This window comes from Triplophysa rosa, linkage group LG12 (genome assembly GCF_024868665.1).
Source record: "Triplophysa rosa linkage group LG12, Trosa_1v2, whole genome shotgun sequence".
NCBI lineage: Eukaryota > Metazoa > Chordata > Actinopteri > Cypriniformes > Nemacheilidae > Triplophysa > Triplophysa rosa.
This window is the reverse complement of record NC_079901.1, coordinates 7,528,669-7,540,831: the sequence shown is the minus strand read 5'-3', so window position 1 is coordinate 7,540,831 and position 12,163 is coordinate 7,528,669.

Genomic DNA, 12,163 nt, shown 5'->3' with positions numbered 1-12,163 from the left:
AGCAGACAGAAAAGAAGGGATTGTTGAACGTAGCCGTGCTGCAAATTTTTCTTGCGGTGAGCAGTAAGTGGCTAGGGGCCGGCCGCTGACAGTTAGTCCATCACAGCGGCTGTGTGTTTCTGAGTCGCTCTGTCAGGTTGTCTTTGTGTGAGTCTACATTAATCCCCTGTAGTGCTGTCCCCTGGCCCCGCCTCTCATCACTGCACCGTACAGATCTGAAGACGAGAGGTCAAAGGTCAGACTCCGCCTTCTTGTGAGGGTTGAGCTGAACACTGACAAGTGACTCGCGAGTCAGTTTTGGCCTAGCCTTATTGAAGCTCGCTCTGGCTGGGAACCGCCCATTTAGACAGAAAGACAGAGTTTGAGTGACCTGTAACTGGCCAATAAAACAAAGGGGCGGGTAAATCTGAAACTGATGCTGCCACAATAATTGACTGGCATACAAAGAAATGATAGATGAGTTGAATAATGGCTCTGCCAAAGGTTGTACAAACAACGCTGAAGAAATTAGTGGAAAATGTGTGAAGACTTTGTGGTCAGAATTTCCGTCCATCCAAGAATACGCAGTCATTCTTTCACAAAATCATTCAAAGCTGTTGCAGACGTGGCCTGGCGAGACCTCTTCTCCTCCTCTCTGACGTTTTTCTCACCTTTCTATGCATCATCCTCTCTTTCTTTGTTCAAAAACATATATTTTCCTGTAGTTTAACGGTCAATATTTTAAATCTTACAACATATATTTGAAAATAAATAGAAGACATTGTTAATATAATACAAAATTGCAATATATAGAATACTGAGTTGTCACTTTTTATTTATTGAAAAATAAAAACACTTGGTTCCAATACATGGAAAAAATTAAGAGACCATTTTAAAATTATTTTCAGTTATTTACTATTTATAGATATGTTTTTAGGTAAAATTATAATTTTTGTTTCATTCTGTTAACTACTAATAACTTTCCTCACAAATTTCAAATAGAAATATTGTTTCTATTTGCATTTATTTGCAGAAAATGAAAACTGGAGAAACAGGTGAAAATAACAGAAATGATGCTCTGTATTTTTTCAGACCTCAAATACTGCAAAGAAAACAAGTTCAGATTCACTTTTAAGCACTACAACAGTCATATTTGTACACGTATTTAGGAAAAGTTCAAAGATATATATTTTTATGTGATAACCTCAATTTTTATCACAGTTTTCATGTGTCTTGTCCTGCTGTCAGTCTTTCACATTGCTGTTGGATGACTTTGTCACTCCTGAGGTTTGATTTAGTTGAAATTCAACAAACACTGGACTGAAAAGGCCACAATACATCTAGAAATGCTGATTTGAAATGAAAATTGGGAATGGTCTCTTATTATATAATATATATTGCATTATTTTTTTATATTTTCCAGTGTATGTGTTTGCTTCGTAAGTGTATCATTATAGTCAGTATAAAATGTACTTTAAATAGCAAAAAAACTTCTCATCTTTGTGCGCACGATTACAAAAAAATCCAAAGTTACTTCCCTATTGCTGACACAACTGTTTTGCTGATGTAACCAAAGGCCATGTGGGTGGAGAGAAACACGCAACCATCCAATCAAATTATTTTCTGCAGAAATGCTTTTCTTCTGTGAAATACATAGCATTAATTCAAAGCTTAAAAAGAATGCGACACAATTTACTTCTGTGGCATATTTCCAAGTAAAACAGGCAATTCAATGAGACAAAACTACAGGAGATTCATTAGAAGCTGATTGGATGATAAGCAGAATGGAGCCAGTGAGTTGAACAAGTTTAGTGACATCACCCAAAAACAAATTGTTGCAGATTCCAAAAACAAAACGTGTTTCTCGTTGTAATTATAACATATACGGATGAATTGTGCACAATAAAACCACAATAACATCGAGTTTGATTTCATGTTTTTCCAATCTCTTTCTCGCACATCCTTTGTTTGTTTCCTTTTGTATTTGATTGTTATTACTGACATCTCGGTACAGACTGTCTCTCTTGTCTTTACTCACCCACTCAGGCACACAATGCAGTGCATCATCACGGCTGTGTAAACATGTTTGTGTGTCGCTCTCTCTAATGAACCCCATTGCTCAGCTGAGGATATTTTTTCGGCGGGATGCAGCAGTAGTTCTGTGGCCTCTGGGCTGGCACTCAGTGTTGGATGTTGTTTGCGTGTTACGGAATGAAGTGAGTCAACAAGCGTGCTTGTGTTTTTGTGATGAATTACTTCAGTTTCCCCCCCTCAGCATTCTCGCTCTCCGTTTCTTGAAGCATCTCTCTCGCTCTCAGACCTCCCACAGTGCAGAAGTGACGAACGCACCCTAAAATGTCATTGTTTGTGTCTTTATTTACTCACTGTCGTATTCTAAAAGCAATTCTAAAGCAAAAACGTGGCTTTGCTATATAGCTTTGTGTGAGAAACGGGTTTATAGTAAACAAAGGTAATCTTCCTGTCCATCAAAGCTTTGAAATAGACAACAAAAATGGTGTCAACAACAGGGTTGACATTGGTTCCAGGTTATCGTGTGTCACTGCTTTAAAAACTCATTTTGTGTTCCACTGAAACAGCAGCAGTACAGACTCACATGAGGGCGAGTAAATAATGGCATTTTCTTTTCTTTTTTTGGACGAACATTCCTTCACTGATCCTCACGATTGCATTTTCCAATAAAAAAGAACAGAGTTACTGTAGATGGAAACCAGCAGAGGAACGTGATGAAACGAAGGCAGATCTGTTGTAACTCAATGCAGTCATCCTGACTGTCTTTCTCTCGGCAGAGAGGTCTTTCCCTCTTCTTGTGTGGTCCGGAGCTCACAGTCATTCCCAGACAATCGGCATTAATCCAGCGGGTTTGGGGTCTTGAGCGCGGATATGCCAGAGAGTTTGTTCGGCCCTGTTTGGAGGCACGCTATAGGACCCGGCCCCGCAGATCATCCAAAGCAAAGCCCAGTGCCCAGAGGCCCTTTCTCAGAGACCCCTCCATCCAGTCACCCCCTGAACCCCGGTAACATTAACTACCACAGATGGAATGTGTGCCCTGGCAGAACTTACAGTAAATTACAGTAATCAGCCATTACTCTAATTCAGCCATTTACTCAACTGTGCACGTTTATCAATCTCTTCCTCTCTTCTCCCTCTCGCCAGACGCTCGGATGATGAACTGGAGTGCTTTAATGGGCCCCGAGCTCACAGTTCGAGAGAAAACAGGGCCTCTGAGAAGAGACAACGTAAGTGACCCTGAATCTCTCTATACTTGACCTGTAGAAAAGAAAAATGATGTCTAATATCTTTAATAACAGTCGTTTTTGCTAGACTTTTTCATGAAGTCGACATGAAATCTGATTGACCCTGTTTTACTGTTTTAATACACTTTCTGGTCTTATTGTGCGTTATACATCAGTCCAGGTTGTTCGAAAACGTGTTTGGGTTTGTAATCTTTCATCACAATGTGCAGTACGTTTTCAGTTTCCCACCTCCAATCACCTGGTTGCATTCTGTTTTTTTCTAAACCAATACTATCCACATTAAATTTGCATCCATGCAGTGCAAAAACAAATCTTGTACAATATCTTGTTCACTCGAGAAGCAGTACACAGAAAAATATTTCTATGCATTTTGTGCAAATTCTTAAATGAAGATACTTTTATTTGGCAAGGAAAGTGACCTTAGATGTGCGGTCTTGTTTTATGAAGTTTTTGTTTAAAACATGATACTTTTTTTTAGTTGACCAACTTTTTGATATCGGTAAAAAAAATCTGCCAATGGGGTACGAAAAATAAACTTAAATTAGGTACATGTTTTATTTGTTTATTGTTTTTTTATTGTTTGTAAGTGTATTTAGTTTGATTTACCCTATTTAGTTTTGTTTTCTAAAAAATGTAAAAAATGTAAATATAAAAAATAAGTTTATTTTTAAAACAAGAAAAACTGCATATCGGATAAGAAAAGTAAACAAGTTTAAACTTTATTTAGTAAACAAATAAAAAAGTAAAAACGTTTTTCTTAACCTATTGGCAGATATTTTGCCTTGTTTTAAGCATGTACTTTTTTTTCAGAAAGCAAGGCGTATCTTAAGTCATTTTGCTTCTCAAGTAACGCTCGATTCACACGGGCATCGGTGTCGACGCTTGACAGAGGGCACTCCATTAATAAAATTAAATAAAAGATGCTTCGCTAAATTAATAAATGTAAGTATATACTAAACATTACATACAAAATAATGAATGAATAAATACTTAAATGCAAGGAAGAGCTGTATTTTTATCGTGATAGTTACGGATCACAGTGTCGTCTAGGCAACAACGGCCACTTCCGTTTCACGTTAGTATGTATGGTGTAATGCAATGTAAGTCGCTTTGGATAAAAGCGTCTGCCAAATGCATAATAGTATGTTCCAGTGCGTGCATACAGTTTTAATACGCACTAAAATGAATATACACTTCTATAACAAAAGCAGTACATACTTTAAGGGCATAGTATAAGTAGCCGAATTGGGACGCAGCAATAGTGTTTGGATTTTGTTTTGACAGCTACAGCTAGTTGTGATACAAAATGGATGGCCGTTTGTTTGCCCTAGTGATTGTTGGTGTAGTTAATATAGTGCATTTAAGCTCATCTTTATGGTTCTCTGTTCTCCAGTCTTGCATGAACGCAACTGGCTAGCGCCTGCACTAGGGTATTTGCATACAGCGATCTGATTGGCTGGCGCCTGCGTTGCCGCTTAAAGTTGAAAAATTTCGCCAGTTCGGCAACGCATGACGTCGCCCAGTCGAAGTAAGTGAGAGGCATTAACGCAGACGCCCCGTGTGAATCGAGCGTAATTTATTTAAGGACTTGTAGATATTTGCACTGAAAAACGACTAAAAGTAAGAAAAATAAGTTTTCTTTGAATTTTTGCAGCGTGTTCTACTGTATACAGTACAAGTATGGTCTCATTTGTGTCTACATTTATGCCTATAAATAATTTTACCGAAAAATCTTAGGAACAGTAATATAACTGAGAACCCTATTATGTCTGTTGAGCTATGAAAGAGCAACCTGTGAGCAATACAATTTCCTCTGGGGATCCCCCCTCTATTCTCTCTCTCTCACCCCCTCCATTTCCTTACCTAATCATCCCCACAGACTGGTCATTACTCAGGTCTTGGAGCTTTTGAAACCATATCCGGCTGGGCCCCTCCCATCAGCAGTGTGTGTGTTTGTATGTGTGTATAAAGGATGTAGTGGAGAACCGGGTCACCAGCCCTCTTATAGCCATTACAGTAATCATAGTTGGCGTTCTTAATTGTTTTTTTCTTCACGAAGGCTAATGAAGTATAATGAGTTCTCGGGGGCTGGGGTGGAGTGTGGATGGAAATGCCATGAAAGAGAAGCATTGCAGGCGCGATTGAATTGTCAGTGCAGGTTATGATTAGCAGTTGCACATCCAGCCATGTGAGAAATGAATTTCATGGCCATTGATTTTGCGATTTCTGCTGGAATGCGCCGGAGAGCTGTGACCCTTTAACGCTCGCTCTCTCCGCTCGGGGTCGGATGACTGAGTAGATAATCCGTGATAAAAGGATAAGCATGAGACTTACCTCAGTGTTAGATGTACAGTAGCCCCAAAAAGTATTGAGAGACCTAAGTCACAGTCAGTGGAAAGGGAATAACATAAAAGTGTCACTGCGTTAGATACAACCGAAATATAATTTTTTAATCTTTTTTTGCTTAAAAATGATCATTTTGTGTTTTTAGTGATGGATAGGTGTCGCGTGTGGTATTCGTCCATTACCTGTGAACATGTTGGATTAAAGGAATAGATCATCCAAAAATCTCACCCTCAAGTTGTTTTTAAACCTGTATAAATGTCTTTGTTCTGCTAAACACAAAGGAAGATATTTGGAAGAATGTCAGCAACCAAAGGGATCTCATCCCCCATTTACTGCCATAGTTGGGAAAATAAATACTATGGGTGTCTATGAGAGCTGAGATCTGTTTAATTACTGACATTCTTCCAAATATCTTTTTTTTTGTTCAGCAGAACAAAGAAGTGTATACATGTTTGGAACAATCTGAGGGTGGGTAAATGATGACAGACTTTTCAATTTTGGGTGAACTATCACTTAAACATTTGTTTTAAACAGATTATCTTTGTTTTACATTGTAAAACCTAACAAATGTCTTTTCATAAACTGTTTTGCCTCAAAAGGCCGTAATTCACCACAATACATGGCGCTGGTTTGATATTTCATGCAGTTAAGCTTGACTTAACACTTTGTACATGTAGTTTAAAAGACGGTGAGAAATCACCAGTCAGAAAATACCAACCCCCACCTCGCATGGATAATTTTCGCACACCACCCTCACCTCAAGCAAAGTCAACATTGGCTCGGTTAGTGCTGTGTAGGCAGATGATGTACATTTTTGTCTGACATTGTGTGTTAGTTTTATCTCCTCTCCAACAAAGGGAGTGGAGGACGCTTGGTGGAGTCGCGCACATTTATCACAAAAGCTTAATGGGAAACGTGCAGAACTGTTGGGAAAAGAAGTGACAAATGAGACATCCTTAAGGATTTGGGAAATTGAAATTTATAGCGTTCAGTTCATTCTTGTGAGCATTGAGGCCATCTGTATGCTTGCGTACTCCTTGAGGTTGACAAAATAGTTTTATCAGATAGACTTGATTTAAGGTCTCCGAGCAAACCGGGATGTGCCAGAAATAATGATGACTCATCTTGGTTTGCAGGGGAATCTACATTTTTTTTTGTCCAATAAAATGCTTTATAGAATGAGCATGCTTCATTCCAATTAGTGAGTAGTTGGACTTTATGTACTTTATTTCATACTTTATCTGTACCCGTAAAGCTAACAGGGAACATTGTCAGAACTTTGGCTAATGTTCTCTGAATGTTCTCTCAAGGTTATTAAAACGGATAAGTAACGTTAAAAGAATTTTAGAGAATGTCATTGGTAGAGGTTAAGAAAACGATGCTCTATAAACATTATGTATACGTTGTTGGAACGTTATAAACATTCAGAAATGATGTTTTTGTAACCTAATGTTACCGAACGTTACCACAGTGTTATTAGAACCTATTTTTGTTATGATCTCATTTGTGGTCTCTTAAGAAATTTTATAAGCAAAATCAAACACAATTGACTGAATTAATAGAGTTTTGAAAAGAGCAACTTCTGAGCAGTTAAGATTTTACTTTTAAGGACACGTTTACTTGTAGTATCTTCATAGTTTCAGAGTTATGTGGATGCTGAAACAGAATCATTCCAAAAATGGTTTCTTACTGTTGGGTGTAGATGGTCAGACACTTATCCACTTCCATTGACTACCATAGACTAGGTGAGCTATCTGGAAGATGTTTGGGTGGGAAAGGGACTGCGGAATGGGCGAAGGATGTTTACACTGTATTGACCGCCTCTGCGCTAGACTCCTCCATCATACAGCAATACTACAGCCTAGAGCCCTGCATTTCAGCCCGGGCCCGACGGACCCTGACTTATTTACACCCCTCGGGCCGGGCTTCGGGCCAATTTTTACATCATAGCTCGCAAGCGGGCCGGGCTTGTTTTAGGCTTGTCCTCCTTTTTATATATTAGACATTCATTAATATTTCTAATATACATTAGAAATTCAGTAAATAAAGAAGCAATAAGAAGTTGATGATGGTAAATTTAAAACATCAAACACGTTTACATATCACGCTGACACTCATTACACATTCTGCTTGCGCGCAGTTGCGCCCGCACGTTCACACAGGTTTCCCTCGTCCATTATTCACCTCACGTGCAATGGAGAACATAAAGAGAAAAATCGCAAATGGCGAACTTAAAACACAGAAAAACAAAGAGGAAAGGCAAACTTCTGGGCTGTTTTCTACACGATGTTCTTTAAGAGATTGTTCTTGCGGCTGTACCCTCTAGTTTTCTGTTTGGGATTAGACTTTTTTCATTGGTAATTGTTGCCTAAGTGTAAGGTAAGACAATCTGCATGTGGTTGTTATTATTATTATTTTAAATTGTTTCGATTTTACACGTTTTCGTTTGTTTTCAGCACGTTGTTCACCGTTGCAAGCAGCAGAGCACCTCAGTTTATAAAAAAGTGCTGTTGTGGTGATAATAAACGTTTAAACTAACATTGTGATATGCTTAAATTGTTTTTTCTTTATTTAAAAAAAATCTTTGGATTTTATTGCAGGCAAGCCAAGTGTTGATTTGATAGACTAAATTAATCAAACGTAGTCAACTCACCATCGGCCGCTAGCCGCTTGGTCGTCTATTTAAAAAACAAAAAGTTTAATTTACCAAACAAAAATATGCTCCAAAATTTGTTATAAATTAATTTAATAAAGGAAAAAATATATATATATATCTACTTTGCAATTAAAAAACAAAACGGAACTATTTTAATGGCTGCAACAGTAGTATTGGCTGTGTAATGGGATTAAAAATAAATAAAAAAATCGGGCTCTAGGCGGGCTCGGGCTGAGAATTCTAATAAGCTTGTCGGGCAGGGCCGGGCTCAGGCCTGAGTGTCTCGGGCCAGGGCCAGGCTAGGGCCTGGATTTAAGGCCCGTGCAGGGCTCTACTGCAGCCTCCTCTGCCTTCCCGTCTAACTCCGCCCTACCCCTTCACACCCAAAACATTCATTCTAATACCACACGGCAATTGCTTTTTTTAGTTTTTATCCCATTGATTTCATCTGATTTTTCTTTCTCTTTGCATATTTTCCCCTCTGTGTGTTTACTCTGTGTGCTCAGAGGGATCTGTATGCTGTAATGTTTCAGACCCACACTGCGACGCTCAGATGGTCCGCCCAAAGGGAACATCACATAATGTAAAGCGGTGCATGTCAGAATGTTTTGCAGGTGTGTCTGTATATTGCGTTATCCCTCCGTAAACACGTCAGATATGTGTCAACAAACATCTGAGCCCTGAGTAAAATGAATCAAGATAACCCAGAGACAAATTGACTTATGGTAATACATTTTAAGTGTGCCATTACTATACTACTTTTAAACAAAAAATACAACATTATACTTTTAGTCTACTTTCGGTCTAATTATAGTATATAGTTTTCTAAGTAGCCTATACTTGGCTTGTAGTTGTGTTTACTCTTTTGCGCAAGTAGCCTATTAAATATTTGTTGACTTTTTAATAAGTGCACTTTCATAAACTATAAAATGAGTGTTTTTAATTAAAGGGGTCATATGGCACGAATACGTGTTTTTCTATCTAAAAGCGATTGCTCACCCAGACCTGCCTGAAATGCCTCGTGTAACCACACCCCCACAAATCTATGTCAGTTCGTGGTATGATTGGACTAAGACCACCCAAATGTATACGTAAGTAAGGTGGGCGTACCTGTCAGTACAATTGCTTTGGAACCTGATGTTGCAAATATGGTAAGAGGCGTTACATTTCCCTCACACGCTTGCAGTATTCGACCAATCACTACGCACTGGTTAACTGACCAATCATAGCACACCTCGCTTTTCAGTATACACATTGCATTGCATCTAAAACAAATGATAATAACGCAATAAGCCCCGCAAAGCAGTGGGTTACAGTGCATTTTATAACAGCTAAGGGCGTTGTGAACCTAAAACCCCGTAGCTGTTATAAAATGCACTGTAACCCACTGCTTTGCGGGGCTTATTGCTTTTATAAAACGGTTATTCCATATGCTTAGCAAGGTTTCATCAAATAAAGTGAATAAAATGATATTTAGGTTATGTGGTGCAGCCAGCCATTATATATTGGCGTATTTTATAACGGCTTAGAACTCCGCTCAGCCAATCAGAATCAAGGACCAGAACTGACCGTTTTATAAACGTCATTTTTGCGCCTGTGAAGAGCATTGCTGAAAGGGACGAACGCAAAGTGTCATCTCGGATAAAGAGAAAATGGCGTTGATATTTATTATTCAGTTCGCCCGTGTGAGCGAAACGGCTATGTTATGAGAGACTGTTGCCAGTCTCCCTTTCGAATATCCACTTCTAGAGCTCTGCTCGAAGTAAGGCACTTGGGTGTCCGAAGTTTCAGTCGCAGAAGCCTTAGTTTACAGATAATATTTTATATTAATTTTAAAGTCCGATCAATTCGCTTCATCATACATTAATATGTCATCAGGAGTCGCGAGAATTACTTTTGTATTGCTTGTATCGGCTTTCTGAACTTTCTTCTTTATGAAAGCTGTTAATAATTTCTTTTTGAGCTCTTATACTTCGCATCAATCAGGTCCTGCACTTTATCTCTCCTAATAACTCTCTTAACATCAGTCCCGCACTTTATTTCCTCAATCCTGCATCCTGTTTTAAAGCCGAAACCAAAACGTCAAACGCGCAAGGCGCTTTGCTTCCGATGGACACGCATCCTTTGTATTAGGGAAGACTTAGGAAGGTGCACCTCTCAGAAAACGTAGACAAATAAAGATCATTTTAGATGTTTCATTACTACTTGGAGCATTAGGATTGCGAGACGAGGGCAATGTACTTATTTTTATGAAAATCTCAAATTCGACCAAAATCCATATTAATTCACTTCTTTTTACTTTAGCTGAAAATTAGACCTTTATGCCAGCAGCATGGGTCTCATTTGCTTATAAGCTTCACCTAGGTCATAGGTCATGTGATTAGCTGCTGCTCCATAGGTGTCATGTGGTGCACTTGAAAAACAGGCCAAAAGACTGAAGAAATACATTTTGACCAGCAAATTGTGGCTGGTGCATCCCCCCACCCCTCCCGGTCACCTTTTTCACCTCTTCCAAGTTCGCAGGTCTGTACTGTAGAGAAAGTATACTTAAAATATAGTTATAGAAATACTTATATGTATACTTGAAGTACGCATATTTATTATGTGTGCTCCCTTAAAATATAACAACCAAAACAACCACAAATGAGACCATGGTTATCATCATATAGTAACCAAGCTAACAAAAATATGTTCCAAGAACATTTTGCTAACATTTAGTAACATTGGGTTACGGAAACGTAATTTCTGAATGTTTAAAGAGTTCTAACAACGTACAGTATAAAAAATGTTTATATAATATATTTTACATAACTTCTAACAATGACATTCTCAATCAAGTAAACTACTAGTACATTGATATTACTACAGTACGTGTACCTATAGTGTACCCACAGTGTACTTACCTTAGAAAGTACTGGGTAGTATAAGGTAACTACATGGTATACAGTAAGTTTAGGTTTAGGGGTAGGTTCAAGGTCAGTACCTAGTTATTACCCACTTATTATATTTACTGTAATAAGTACATAGTATGTACATGGGAAACAGGACTGTAAAATAAAGTGCTACCACTTTAAAGTACAATATGCCTAAAATATAGTTATGCTTGTATACATGTATATGTATACTTTATGAAGGAAGTACACTTACTGTAGTTTTTGGAAGCGTACGGGAAACGTTTGAATGTTTATAATCTTTTTAATTGCACACTCAAACCCAATCATCTTTTAATATAAATCCAATACGGTCACCAGGTTTGTGTGAAAGGGATGTGAAGGCTTTAAAATACTACCAGCCTAATATGAAAACACTATAAATGTATAAGATGCCCTTACTAACATAGTATAACAAGCCTGTGTGTGTAGTTTGTGTTGTGTGTGAAGTTGCAGTATGCAAGTGTGTTGTTAAGCCTAACCCCTGTGGATGAGTAGATGTGTGTGAATGAGGGGTAAGCCGTCCTCCTGACCTCCCCGCTGTGTGCTTTAATGAGGGGTTGATTGGATTGGCAAGCTGGATCAGGGGGCTTGAAAACGAACCGGGCCTGTGCGGGACCCCCGATAGCAGCTCAGATGAAGGGGACGGTCCGGGGAGAGAGGCGACCGCTGAGCGCTATTCTCCGGGTTTATACGGCCGATATGACGGATTAGGATGTGTGCGTGCGTGTATCATTCAGAGCCCAGTTCAATAAGTCCAACCTTGTTAAGAAGAAAGAGCAGGACACGCAAGCGGCCGAGGAAGTTTTCGCGCCCCAAAACAAACCACCGAAGTGTGATAGAAAATGGCTGAGAAACGTTGGGGTTTACTGGGGTCAAATGAGGCTGAATACGCACAGTGAAGGGCAACTGGAACGTTACGAGAACCGTGTTTATACGGCATGCAGCATAATAGGAATTTGTCTCTATTAAGGACC